Source organism: Psammomys obesus, unplaced genomic scaffold, assembly GCF_907164565.1.
Source record: "Psammomys obesus unplaced genomic scaffold, mPsaObe1.curated_primary_1811, whole genome shotgun sequence".
In the NCBI taxonomy this organism is placed as follows: Eukaryota; Metazoa; Chordata; class Mammalia; order Rodentia; family Muridae; genus Psammomys; species Psammomys obesus.
Genome location: NW_026596079.1, coordinates 25,622,342 through 25,636,395, shown reverse-complemented (window position 1 = coordinate 25,636,395; position 14,054 = coordinate 25,622,342).

Below are 14,054 nucleotides of genomic sequence, written 5' to 3'. Positions count from 1 at the left end.
ATGCCATTATATTCTTTCTTTAGGCTAGAAAAGTTTCCATAGGATCTTCACAAACGTGATCCCTGTCATCATTTCGGTTTGTTTCAAATGTCTATCTTCTCAAATCCTCTTTCCTGACTACTTCTGCTCAAGTCCTACCCATGTCCTTACTATCAGCAATACAAATGAAAAAAAAAAAAAAAAGCATAGGAAAGAAGAATGTATCTAGACATGGTTTAGATTAGAAGATGACATTTCAAGTGTCACCTGAAGAATATTAGAACTAGGTTGTTAAACTCTAAAGAAGATGATTTACAAAGAAAGGAGGGCTAGCAAAGCTAAATCCCTAGCACAGAAGCACTTGATCAGAGTTTCATTTTATTCATTTATTTGCTTTTTTATTTATGTATTTATGTATTTATTTATTTATTCATTCATTTATTCATTTATGTATTTAGGTATTTATTTATTTGCAGATTAGATTTCTCGTATCTCAGCCTAGCCGCAAGTTAGCTCTGAGGATGAGTCTGGACTTGAACTCTTGATTTTCTCCTTTCCAAAGGCTGGTAACACAGGTTACATCACTATGTCTCCTTAAATACTTACTAATTACATTTGAGAAAATCACTGTATATTTTAAACCCGAGTTTAATCTTCTATAGAAATGGCAAAATGAAAATACATGTGATAAAATAAAATGAATCACTATTTGTTAAAATGGTATTTTTTTTTTAATCAAAGGCCACACAAGCATCATCAAGAAATGTTTTGTAGTTACAATTAGAATAATATCTCTACAAGGACCAAATATATCCGGGCACAGGGTCTTTTCTGAGACTGACACTCAACCAAGGACCATCTATGGATATAACCTAGAACTTCTGCTCGGATGTGGTCCGTGGTAGCTCAGTAACCAAGTAGTTTTCCAAAGTAAGGGGAACACGGACTATTTCTAACAGGATCTCAAGGGCAGGCTGTTTGACCCCCTCCCCCCCGGGGAGGAGCAGTCTGTTAGGCCACAGAGGAGGACTTTGCAGCCAGCCCTGAAGATACCTGATAAAACAGGGTCAAATGAAAGGGGAGGAGGTCCTCCCCTATCAGTGGACTTGGAAAGGGGCAGGGAGGAGACCAGGGAGGGAGTGTGGGGTTGGGGAGGGAATGAGGGAGCGGGATACAGCTGGGACACAGAGTTAACAAAATGTAACTAAAAAGAAAAATAAAATTAAAAAAAAGAATAATATCTCCATGAATATGAATTACAAACACTGAAAAAAACTTTAAAACATTTGTTGGAATGTACCAGAAGCTTAGCATTAGTGAAAAATGGAATAACAGTGACCAGGGTTGAGGTGCAGGACATAGAAAGTAGAAGAAAAAAAAAGAAAGAAAGAAAAGCCTTAGTTGCAGCCTTTTCCTTAGCTTTCATATATAGCTACAGTACCTAGACAATACTAAAAATCCAAGTGATTTCTGATTATGTAAATTATCCTAAATTAAGCAAAAACAAAATGTTACATTAAGAGAATAAAACAAAGTTTACATAGACTAACATCCAACTGACCAATTTTTAACATCTAATTTTTTTTTTCAGACCTGACCTTCCCGAGACCTCATAGAAACTTTTGGTCACCCTCAAGTTGGGATAGTGTTCTGGTGTGAGTATTTGGTTTTTATACTTCACATTCTACTCAAATTAGGTAGAAGGCAAGTCTTTTGTTTATAAATAAATTTTAGTCAGGGGCTGCAGGTGTAGCTCAGTGGTAAAGTGCTTGCTTAGCTTACACAAGGTTCTGAGAGCAAACAGAATGCATTATACACATACGTGAAACTGTTGAATAACTGTGGGTGCATTATGACTAAGTTCCTCAAGCTCCTCAAATTGTGATTTCCTCACTGCCATGGACTGTAACCTGGAACTGTGAAGCAAAACAACTCCTTTCTTTGTCACACTGCCTTCTTTGGGTATTTTACCACGGAAGCAAGAAGAATAATTAAAGCACTGTCCCTCTGAGGAAAAACCTGGAAGACACTAGGTTGAAAAAACAAGAACACCATAAACCACCACCTAGATATAGGCAGCATACAGATTACCTGGATTTTGTTAACAGAAAAAAGGGACACTTTCCCAGCACTAATATAAAGGTGTTGAGGTACAATGATCTCTGTCCAAACCTGCCCTTTCCTCCTCCCACAGTGATGGAAGAGAAAAATAACTGTTGTAATTATCAAATTATTTGATTATGAGTCACAAAATTCCAGAAAAATTTTTGAATTGGATCATGTTTTCTAAATGCCAGTTATCCACAGGTCCAGGAAAGTAATTAATTCATTTCATAGTTTCAATTCAGTGAATAGTTTCATCAACAAACCTCTTATATGTGTTATAGTAGAATATTCATAGACATTAAAATTAAATTATAATGAATTAAATATATTGTCTAAATTAGGAGGTAAAAGTTACATGTTCAGTGAGATTCCTGTGGTATATATTAAGTGATAGTTCCCTCAAACCATTCCTGGGCCATCAATAACATGATATCAATAATCATTTTTCTGGGAAGGCATTCTGATATAGAATATTCAAGAAGTTAGCTGAAACATTTGGAGATGATGACCTCTATTCTTGTATCACTGAATAAAATTCTATGAATGTAACTTTAAAAAGATGTTCCATTTGCAATAATTACACTTGAGTTCTCCATAAGGAATAATTTAGTTCCATGAAAGTTTCTTTCTTTCTTTTTTTGATCACATTCAAATAGAATATTTTATTTGAACTAAAATCAATCAAGTCCATCACAAATATTGAGATTGATTTTTGAGGCTGTGGAATTGGATAGCAACCCTGTCTGCCATAGTGTGCGGAAAGTTTACATAGATTTTGCATTTCAATACATAAACTGAACATAATATAAAATAATATTAGAAAGGAAGGGTAAATTGAAGCATTTCTTCTACTGTATGATGAATTATACATTTAAATCTAAATTTAGAAATCCCTGAAAACTTTAGTGCTATGGACTTCATTCAGAAAGGGATGTGGCCCAGATATAGATGAGTGAATGAACATTTCAGTTTGGAATACAGAGTCGATTTACTCAGCATCCTGTCAAGTGTGAAATAATCAACAGCTGTAGGTTAGCAGAATGGCTGTGTTTTGTATACACAGATGTAATTAGGAGACCTAGGTTGTGTCTGTTTCTGTTTGGCAAAATATGTTTATGAAGTCATGTTAACAAAATCTCACAGGTAAAACTCTACAGCCAAGAATTTGTTTCTTTAATGTGCTGAGACCCAAATGCATCCACTTCCTGGAAGATGTGCTTGTCAGTGTTTGTGGAGAAAGCCTAACGAGAAATTATCTTCCACTAAACGGTTCTATAATTGGTCTTTTGCAGCATGTTTTAAGACAATTTATATCTAGATGATGCCAAGGCTGATGAAAATGAAAAGAAAAAAATTTAAAAAAAGAAAGAAACCTGTCATTTATCTGGATAGTTAGTATTGAGAGGCAGGAAACCAAAACTTGCTGTCCTGAGAAATGAGTCCACTCTAGTTCTGAAGCTTAGTGATTATTATTTATTTTTGAAGAATGTGTCCTTTTCTTGAACAGATGTAGATTGCAAATGTCTCCCTCAGGCAGTTGCTGTGCTGTGTCTACTGCACTCTCAACTCTCTCTTATCCGCCATACCTGCCATACCAAACTCTGATTGAAGTAGCCAAGGTATGTAACAAAGGAGAGATGGTGTATTTGAAAGCCAGTGAGACAACTGGGTCTGGACCAACTGTGGAAAGCTAATACAGAGAAGAAAGGGGTTCCATTATCTGGAAGCGGTTTCCAAAGTCATTTTTACTTATTCTCACAGTCTTTGTACATAAATTCAGAAATAAGGAACTATTTTAAATCTCAAATGCAAAATTTTCCAATATACATTCATCAAAATTTTATGATCTCCTGTTAAGACTATGCATATGCCTTTTTCCCTTAACTAAAACATAGTTTTCCTATTATGTTTCAAACAAGGTTCACAAACCATTTTAGAAGGAGTAAGTCACGTTGTTAGAAGGCAAAGGGTCAACCAGGTCCACTCAATTGGTGATGGCCAACAAAAGGTACACATATGTGTTGTCAAGAAACCTAATACCCAAAGTGATTTGTGGAATATAGACTAGGTTCTGCACACCAGCCAAAGCTGAGTACTGAACTGTATTCAGCATGACCTCAGGAATTAATGAAGCATTCGCTTTAAGGTGTGGATATTACTCTATCTTTACATAATTCTTAGTTCTCAAAGTGCTAGCTCTCTTTAGCACTCTCATCTCTGAAGGTTTATGTTTTGTCTCATCAATTATAACTTTAAAAGTGTTTATCTTTGAAATCATACTTCATACTTCAGCACAGTTCAAAGAAAATAGTGTAAACTTGTATCTGTGTGTGTGTGGGGGGGGGGGGGTTTCCTACTGTTTTAAATACTGAATTTCCAAATTTGAAAGAAGAAGAAATAAGTAGGTACCTATTGAGTTCTATGCTTTCATCCAGTAGTTCAGTCCATCGCAGGGTGTAGATGTCAACGACAAGTAGGTAAATGGATACTTAGAAAACACTGTCGTTTTCTTCTTTCTTTACAGTCTTATGACCTTTAGGAAATGTGACTCATGGTAGGGGGTACACATGATATTACCCAGGCCCACACAGTGGTAGAACCTAAGATAGCATGCTAGTTAATTTAGGGAGCAAACAACAATATGTCCTGTTGTCAAATAACAAGGAAGTCCTATAACAATTTACATTTCTAGTTTGAAGAGACAGGGGATGGGAGGATGGCTCAGGGAACAAAGATGTTGCTGTGCAAACATTAGGACTTTAGTTCTGATCTCTAATACACAAATGAAAAGATGAGTGTGGTGGTACAAGCCTGTAGGCTCAGAGCTGGCTCAGAGCATGGCTGTCAAAGTAGAATCTCAGCGACAGGCTTCAGGACCCGTGAGAGAACCTTTTTCAAAAGAAAGGCCAAACATAAAGGAAAACATCCTTACACCAACCGCTGACCTCTACACATGCCTATAGAGGCACACGCACAAACACACACACACACACACACACACACACACACACACACACACACACACACTTTTTAAAAATTTGTTAAATTGAGTCTATCAAGTAGCAAACACTAACCATTAACTGGATTAACTAAACTGTAAACACCAGCTAAGCCCTGTAGCACCAGGATAGTAGTTACATAAGAAACCACCAGACCTACCTTTCCAAGTTTGCACATTTTCTCCCAGAAAGCTTCCAGTCAGGATACTGCTTTTCACTCGGCCAAACTGGAAGAAAGGGGAGAGAGCAGCAAGAACCAAGGGCTGCATGTTTCTTAATCAGGCTTTCCTATACTTCCTTTGTTTTGGGTAAACGAGTTAATCCCTGTCATAATGGATACTGCTGAAGCTGGTAAATCAGCCCAACAAAGTGACCTTGGCTTAGGAATCGTACAGAGACGCAGTTGAAAGATAGACTAGTAAGATTTTTAAGAGGTAGCTTCTGTAAGAAAAACAAGGCTGACGTGTTTTGCTTCCTGTAAGGTGGGGGGAAAAAAAGAATCCATGTGGATTGATATGTATTTCAGTTAGTCTTCCTCTAAACTCTTTTAAAACACAGATGGGAATACATCAAGGTACCCAGAACAAATACAGTTTATTAGGAGAAGAGCAGTTAAGAGTGTGGCACGTATCACACTCCTGTTAACATGTTAGTTTTAAATTTGAGTGAATGTTTTCTTCTCCTCCCGTGGAATGATATGTAGCAATCAAAGTCAGCAAGCTCCTGGTTACTAGGAAAATGTTACACTGTTATTAAATTAAGAGCAATAATTTATAGAGAGCTGAAACCTGCAAGATCCTCAAGCAGAATGTGTGTGGGGGAAGACAGCCCTGTCAGTACCAGCATCATCCACAAGACGCTGAGAACAGTGGACTTTTCAAACAGCGAAAACACCCTGCTTACTTGGGACACTGGCAAGGCACAGGGACTGTAAGAGAAATGAGTCCAATGCATACAGATCTGGCAAAAACAAACAAACAAACAAACAAACAAACAAACAAACAAACAAACCTGTAATGAGATGAAGGAGCTGCCTGGCAAGGAAGTTATGAAGCCCTACTCTTCAACCATTGATGTAATCACTAAACAAAACACAACTGTCCAGTTTCTGTCCCACAAGCCCAAGCTAGTCTGTCAGCCTCATTCATTCATATTTAATGTAATTGTCTTTGCTTTCTCAAAACCACTAAGAATCTATTGAGAGTTGGTTGGATACAACGGTGTTTCATAATGAATATTTTTTATACATTCTAATAACCTCCTAACATACTTCTTGTTAATAGGAATATGGACCATGGACAAAGAACCTGCCGTGTAAACACAAAGATCATATATCTACTATTCACAAAAAAGTGAAGTGGTGTCACAGGTAACCTGAAATTCTAGCGCTTGAAAGGTGGGGTGAATAGCAATATCTGTGAGTTCTAGTTTCAACTGAGAGATCCTGCCTCAAAGAATAAGATGGGAGTGATCAAGAGAGAGTCCTGACATCAACCTTGGAATTCCACTTGCGTATACACCCATAGAGGTGCAAAAGCATGTACACACCCAAACACACATACACATACCCCACAGAGAGAAACAAAATAAGACACGCATTAATGCATACCACACACATTTGATAAAAATAAAAGTTAACCTACAAAAGAAAACATTTAAGAGCAAGCTATTGGGTCAGAAAAAAAATCTTCTTAAAATAGTAGTATTCTTATATTTGTGGTTGTGAGCCTAGGCAGTCCTAATGAGACTTGATAGGCTGGGGTCAGATGGTAGGGAAGGAGGGTTACCCTTTTCTGAGGACTAGGGGAGGAGAATGGGTGGGAAGATGGAGAGAGGGTAGAACTGGGAGGAGATGAGAGAGGGGCTACAAACAGGATGTAAAGTTAATAAATTATACAAAATAAATTTAAATTAAAAAATAGTGGTTTTCACCCTTCTTCATGCTGCAACTTTTTTATACAGTTCATCATGTTGTGGTGACCCCAATCATAAAATTATTTATGTTGCTACTCCATAACTATAATTTTGTCGTTATGAATCTTCTTTCTTTTTTATTATCATTTATTACAATTTATTCAATTTGTATCCCTGCTGTGGCCCCTTCTTTGTCTCCACCCAATCCCACCCTCCCTCTTCTCCCCATATGCCCCTCCCCTAGTCCACTGATAAGGGAGTTCCTCCTCCCTTGGTCCTTAGTTAAGGGGAGCTGGGAATTTCTCTGGCATGAACTCAGTGGCAGGTTCTCTGATCACTTCCTCCTGGGGGGATGCAGCCTTGCCAGGCCACAGAAGAAGACAATGCAACCAGTTGTTATGAATCTTAATATAAATATCTGATTCACGGGGTAGCTGGTAGGTGATTCCAAAGGGTTCGCGACCCACAGGTTGAGAAAAACTACCTTAGAAACGCTGTAGCCTTTCCCTATTTGTACTTAATATCATCATCTACACTTCCTTTAGCTAGTGTAATTGTCAATGTCTTATCAACATAACTATCACTCTGCTACATAAGAGGTATACAAAATGAATTGCTGAATAAATGAATGGTTACATTATCAATTAGATTCTTCTTAGCTCAGAAACATTCTTCTTTCAAATTTTATGGCATAAAAAAAAATGCTGTGAAATGCCACTATCCAAAGGCTTATTTGGGATTTTCACACACTTGTGACACTTTCATTTTCCTTTAATTTCTCCTTGACCTAAAAACTTGTTGAGAAAATTAATTATGTAAGCAAGTTTTCAGGGAAGGTAAATAATATTTCAGCGAATATTCAACTGACTTGGATCAAAATCTTCTTAAAATACTTGGAAGCTACCTGCTTGGATTTATATTCCATACCACTTGTTTCATTTTAATCTAATTCATAAATCTATTCTCTCTTCCTCCATCTATGAATTTGCTTTGTCAATTCACAAAATGGTAAAACTATATAGTGAGAAAAACCTTCTGCTGAACTGACATGGTGCTCTTTTTAACAGGCCCTGTATTTAGGCTGTGTGGAGAGAATTCTTGAGGAAGAGGAAAGGACAGATATAGAAAACCAATGCAGACAATTTCAGCCAAACTCAAAGTGGGTTCAAATCCTACTTTGTGGCTCTCTGGAGAAGATGATGTTGAAAGTGAGCCTGGTATCAAAAGCTCCCAAATGAGAAAACACCAGTAAGTTAGAAATATGTTATCTGATGTGCATTCATGGTGTGTAGGGTGCTGGCGACTAAAAAGGGCTGGATGAGGGCACTGTTTTCCAAAGTGCTTGTTCTTTGCTGGCAGATGCGTACAAATAAATGAATAAAGAAATCAAAAGCATGATGGTGTAATCAGAATCATTAGAATTGTGTTAAACCTAGGTATTTTTATTCCATTGGCTTCCAGTGTCTCTTTTTGTAAGTGCTTTATTTTATTCAGAAGTACAGATACATAGCATGAAAGTAAATATTACTTATTTATAAATGCTGTTTTAACATTAAAGGATGCTAAAACGTTTGCTTATGGAACAGGCAATCAACAAATTGGAAACTTCACTCAGAGCACAGTAAATAACCAATCATCCTTTTAAAATAAAATCTGAGTTGTACCTGAATACAAATACATTCAACTAGATCTCAGCAAAAGAAAATAGAGAAAATATATGGCGAGCTTGGCATGGGTAATAAGGATTTTTAAAACCTCGTCTTAAATAATAAAAAGAGGGCTATTCAGCATGCTCATTTTAAGCATATTGTTCTGCATTTGGTATTAGCAAACTTTAAAGGGGCACAAATGAAGTCAGGTGATTAGCATCAAATAAAGGATTCTTAAACATTTTGGAGGGAGGGGAAAAAATACAAGAATGGAAGTCAACAAGGGTGTACATTCTGCCCCAGGTACGAGCAGGAACTCCAGGGGCTTGAAAAATGTTAAGGAAAAAGAACAAATTTGTGAGCATCAGATTTACCAGCTGGAGATTCAGTTTCCCAGTAACAAAGAACCCCGCTGCCCAGGATGCTTAAATTGACTTCGGCTGTCTGGTGTAGCAGGTCTTGATCTAAAGCCTCGGGAGCTTGTTCTGCTAGCTCGCAGAGGACGATCTTCTCTTTGTTATTTTTTTTTTCCCTCCTGACCGTCTTATGCTGTGCTCTGCCTTCGATTTAAGAACAAATAAATGAAAAAAGAGACTGTAATTAAATTAAGAACAGCAAGTCTCAAACTGCACAGCTCTTCACGTGAGACCAAAAGATTTGGTTTTGATCTTAGAGCAACCAGATGCCCACTTTATTTAATAGACTCCCCTGACTTAATATGGGCAACCAGCCACCCCCCCTCCAAGAAATCCTATGTAACAAAATTAAGGCAGAGGGGGTAAACAGAAACAACAAATGTTTCCCGTTTTCCAAGCGTGGGAACAGAAATTGCCCCCCTTTTGTTTGCTTGGATTTGAGGTAGCAAGCAGGGAGGAATCCTGGATGCTAAAAGTCCGAGGAGCCGGGCTAAGAGATAAGATGTGGATAGACTTTGGCAGATGTTAATTTCTGTTATTCTCTAACGTTAAAGGGAAAAGCAATTTTCCCCAATCACTTGGAAGCTGTCACATATGTGAACATTTTATGTTAACTGGACTTTAGACTTAACTTTTCGTCAGTTCTTAAGGTACTCTTTGACATTGTTTCCATCTGAGGGTTCTACACTAGTTAAAAAAAAAAAATCCCCTTTGAGGAGCAAAGAGTTTCTGACTTCTCATTATTTATCTGACCACTTTATTGCTTATCGTAGTTGATCTTAAGAGTTACAGGCAGTGATTCTAAATAAAAACTCACCAGAGCAAGAGATCTGCTTTTTGTAAAAAGTCCAAGGATGGTAGAGAACAAAAACAAAGCAAAGCAGAGTGAGAGGCCCAGCTCTGAAGAAACAGAAACGGGTATGACAAATCTTGTGTCCACCCCTTCTCTTTCCTCCACCCTCTTTCTTAGTACTCTGAAAGACATCCAATAGGAGAGCTTCAAGCCAGGGCATCACAGGTTCCTTTATCAGCAACTGCCAAAAAACACGTGTTGACAATTCAGCTGATCCCAGCTTCCCCTGTGTGGTTTCTGAACCAGTGTTTTATGGGTGTGAATCAGACAAAATATGCTTAAGAGGGTATGACCCAGATATTCCCTTCTGTTTTTACCAAGGCCTTTTATGATTGAAACTTTTACCATATTTGCTTAAATAAATAAACTGAAGTTGAGTGCAAATGTGACAGCAAATTATATATACATACATTTCTACTCAAAATCAAGTACAGGAAGCCATGTGTGTTCATAGTGTGCACACCTATTGCATGTGTATCCATGTGCATGTATGTTCCTGAATGTGCAGATGTGAACTCACTTGTGTGTTCATGTGTTTGTGTGTGCGTGCATGCGTGGTCATGTCTATGTGTGTGTGTGTGAGCCTGCATTTGTGTTTGTGTGCATTTTTGTTTATCTTCAGATATACTCCCTGGGGACTTGGTATTACTCTCCATCTATGTCATCTTCAAACTTTGTGAACAAAATTTTCCTAACAAATACTGACAAGCTAAGCCACTCTCAGTGGTTAGTGGCTGTAAAAAGGTAAAAGTATTTGATTTTTTAGTATCCTTGGCAAAAGCTGAGTCAAAAACTGGAGATTTTTTTTTAAAGGGATATACATTGTAATACACCAAAGTTTCTAATAGGAACTAGTAAGCATTCTTCAGCCACATCTTTTTATTTTCTTTCTTTTTTAATATGCTGGATCAGATTTAATCCATATTTTTAAATAATATCAGAACTTGAAAAATACCATACTCTGGCCTTTCAGCTTCATATCATGGTAATGATTATTTCTACAATCTATTTTTAATGCTTTTTCAAAATTTTAATTAACTAATTCATATATTTTGTAGCCTAAATATTTTCAATGGAAATATGTGATATATCACAGGGAAATGCTTATAATTGTTATAAACTCAACATTTTATTGCCCAAACTTCCCTAAAGCCCTAGATCTTATGTGTTATTAGTCTTCTCATGCTGATATGTCATTTGATAGACTTCTTAACAAAATTTCTAACAGTCAAATATAGGTGAAAGATTGAAATCCTTAATTGGTAGCTATATAAAAAAAACTAAGTTCTTATCAGATAAACTACAAAAAACAGAGCTAGAAAGCCCAGATTAGCATATTGCTCATGAAGAGTGAGGAGTGCTGAAAGGCTCCTGGTAAACCACTTCCTGCCTTCTGCATCTTACAGAACAGATTAATTAGTTGCTTACTTACTTTGCACTTCACGTTGTGTTATGTAAATCTGCCCTAATGGTTTAATGTCTGCTAAATATGAATGCAACAGAATATTCTAACTTTTAAAATTCTGACTGAAACAAGCCCAGCCCTTATTTCTATCCCAATGTCTATTTTACCAGGCTGTAGGTACTGAGCTTCCACTGCGCTTTCTCCTTCCTCCAGACCTTGCAAGCAAATTGTAGCATGCTTAGCTAGCTATCATAGATGCATCTTGGAAAAACATTCTTCAACACCTCCCCACATTTAAGTGCCTAAGTAAATGACTAACTAAATGGTGAAATAAACAAATTGTTAACCACATGAATGAGCAATAAAGAAATTAATATTCTGTGTAGGAAATGCCATTTCAGAAGATTCATTCATTTAACATCATTCAAAAGTAAATATATCAATATATAAACAGTACAAAATGTGTTGAGTCAACACCCCATATTAATACATAGGCCACTTCAGAATTTCACTGTTAAACCCAGCATGCAATGACCATCCTTGTGAGATAAGGACACCATAGAAATGAGACTTAGCCAGCAAGAGGAAGTCAACAAGATGGAAGCCCACTGGCACATATAGTTTCAGTCAAAAACTTTGGGTTGATTCAGTTCCTAACAGCTGTGTCCAAACTTGTTGGCTTCTATGTCTGCTTGCTCATACTTGTTAATAGAATTAAAATAACAACCACCACCATCAAAGTATATTGCTTTAAGCTATTTCTTTCATTCATGAGAAAATTACATGGAATATTTTTTTTTCAGCTTGGTCTGGCTTTGGATAACTAAGAAGAAAGATTTGGAAACAGATGTCCCTCTAAGATGAGGGCTTGTCAGGGTAGTTCTGGGAGCTCTGTGTGGGTGGGAATGGGGAGTCGCAGAGAGACAATGGACGTCTCTAAGAAGATGGCCTCAGCACTAAGACACAGCCGCCTTTAAAATCAGTGCTTACTAATAGGCATGAGGGGAGAAAGCCAACATTTCCAGTCTGTTCCCTTATACCAAATACTGGTGGTGATGGCTAAGTAAGAGGCAGCGGATCAGTTGCTGCTTGGGATGGCATGTGAGCCGAGTGAGTGTCTGCCTGCCACCTGTATGTTCCAAGCCATCTGCTCTTAGTAGTCATTTTTTTCTTTACTCTAGGAAGAACAGGGCTTCCCTCTTGCCATGGACTGTGAAACTTTTCAAGTTTACTTCCATTTATCTCAATATGGAAACATTAGGTTCTATTAGTGTTTAGTTTACTAATTTTGAGTTGCTGTAGCAAATAAAAAAGTCCTTTCATTGTATGATTTTTATACATATGTCTCATTGTACCTTATTCTGTCCCATACTCTGCCTTTGCCATCCTCCCTCACCTGCCTCTGTCAAGTTCTTCTCATATCCCCAACTATGGTAGCCCTAGCCTTATGCTTTATACACACACACACACAGACACACACACACACACACACACACACACAAAGACTTTTAGAGAATTGCAGTGCTCCTTGGCATCTCCTTGGTTGACTTTTCCTCCTATCATCATTTCTTCAATTTAAGTCAAGGCTGTGTACCATTTCACCCATTTATTTGTCCAAATAAATGTATTTATTTGTAACACAAGCATAGACATTAAGCTTACTACAAAGAAGAAATAAAGAACTGCTCAGTGGAGGAATCAGCGAATGCTTATGATTGTCACTATCAAAAATAGTCATCGGCCATCTTTAATATTAGTTTTTGGATTTTTTTCCTTTATCAAACACCTTGCTCGTCGTGTCAAGTACTGAGGTCCGTGTCAGAGTTGGCAGAAATTTGGAAAAATGACATTTCTGTTATTTCAAGGCCGTCTTTGTGGGGCAGACCCTGATACTCTTCACAGATGCAGGCATGGAGTAATAACAAGGCAAGGCAAGCTTATAAAAACCGAATGCCGCAAGCAGGTGTTCATAATGTCTTCTGAGGGTAGTGAGCTTCACAGGCAGGTTTCCAGAGAGGCTTCATGTGACTAAATTCCTATTGCCAATGTGACACTCTAGATGGTAAGTGGAAGACACTGATGTCAGAATCTTGCTAAGTAGAATATCTCCTAAGAAAGTTAAAGTTATAGACTCGGCAATTAAATAAAAATAAAATGAAATCCTAAACTAGCTTTGCAACATCTGAGCCATGGATTATGGTTGGAAAGGTACACAAGAGGATCAGCCTTGGTCTTGTCATTAAAAAAATAAAACATAATAAATGACTGCTTACAATTTAGACTGAATGCCTTAGGGAATAGTGAGCAATTTGCAAGCTCCTTGTAAATGATAGCTTTCTTTCCCATTTGGAAAACACTTTTTTTAAAAAAATATAAAGATGATCAAGAAAGTAGCCTTTTCTTTAGGTGCTTATTGGTATGTCTGGCAAAGTTTAGAAGACTCGAAATAATCCTATCTTGAAAAAAAAATAAAAGAATGATTATTTAATCTGAGTTTGTACCCTTCTGCCCTTTCAAATTAACACAGATCTAATAGTTTCAGGCTATCATGTAAGGAATGAAAATGTTCTGCGAAAGTGCCCAGTCATGTTCTCTGCTTTCCTACCACTGTAGAGCTGTCCATGTTGATCTTTCAGTTCTTTGGCCCCCAGAGTATTTCCAGTATTCTAAACAGAACATCTCACGAATCAACTTTTACTTAACATATATCTTTAACTAGTATAGTATGTAAGG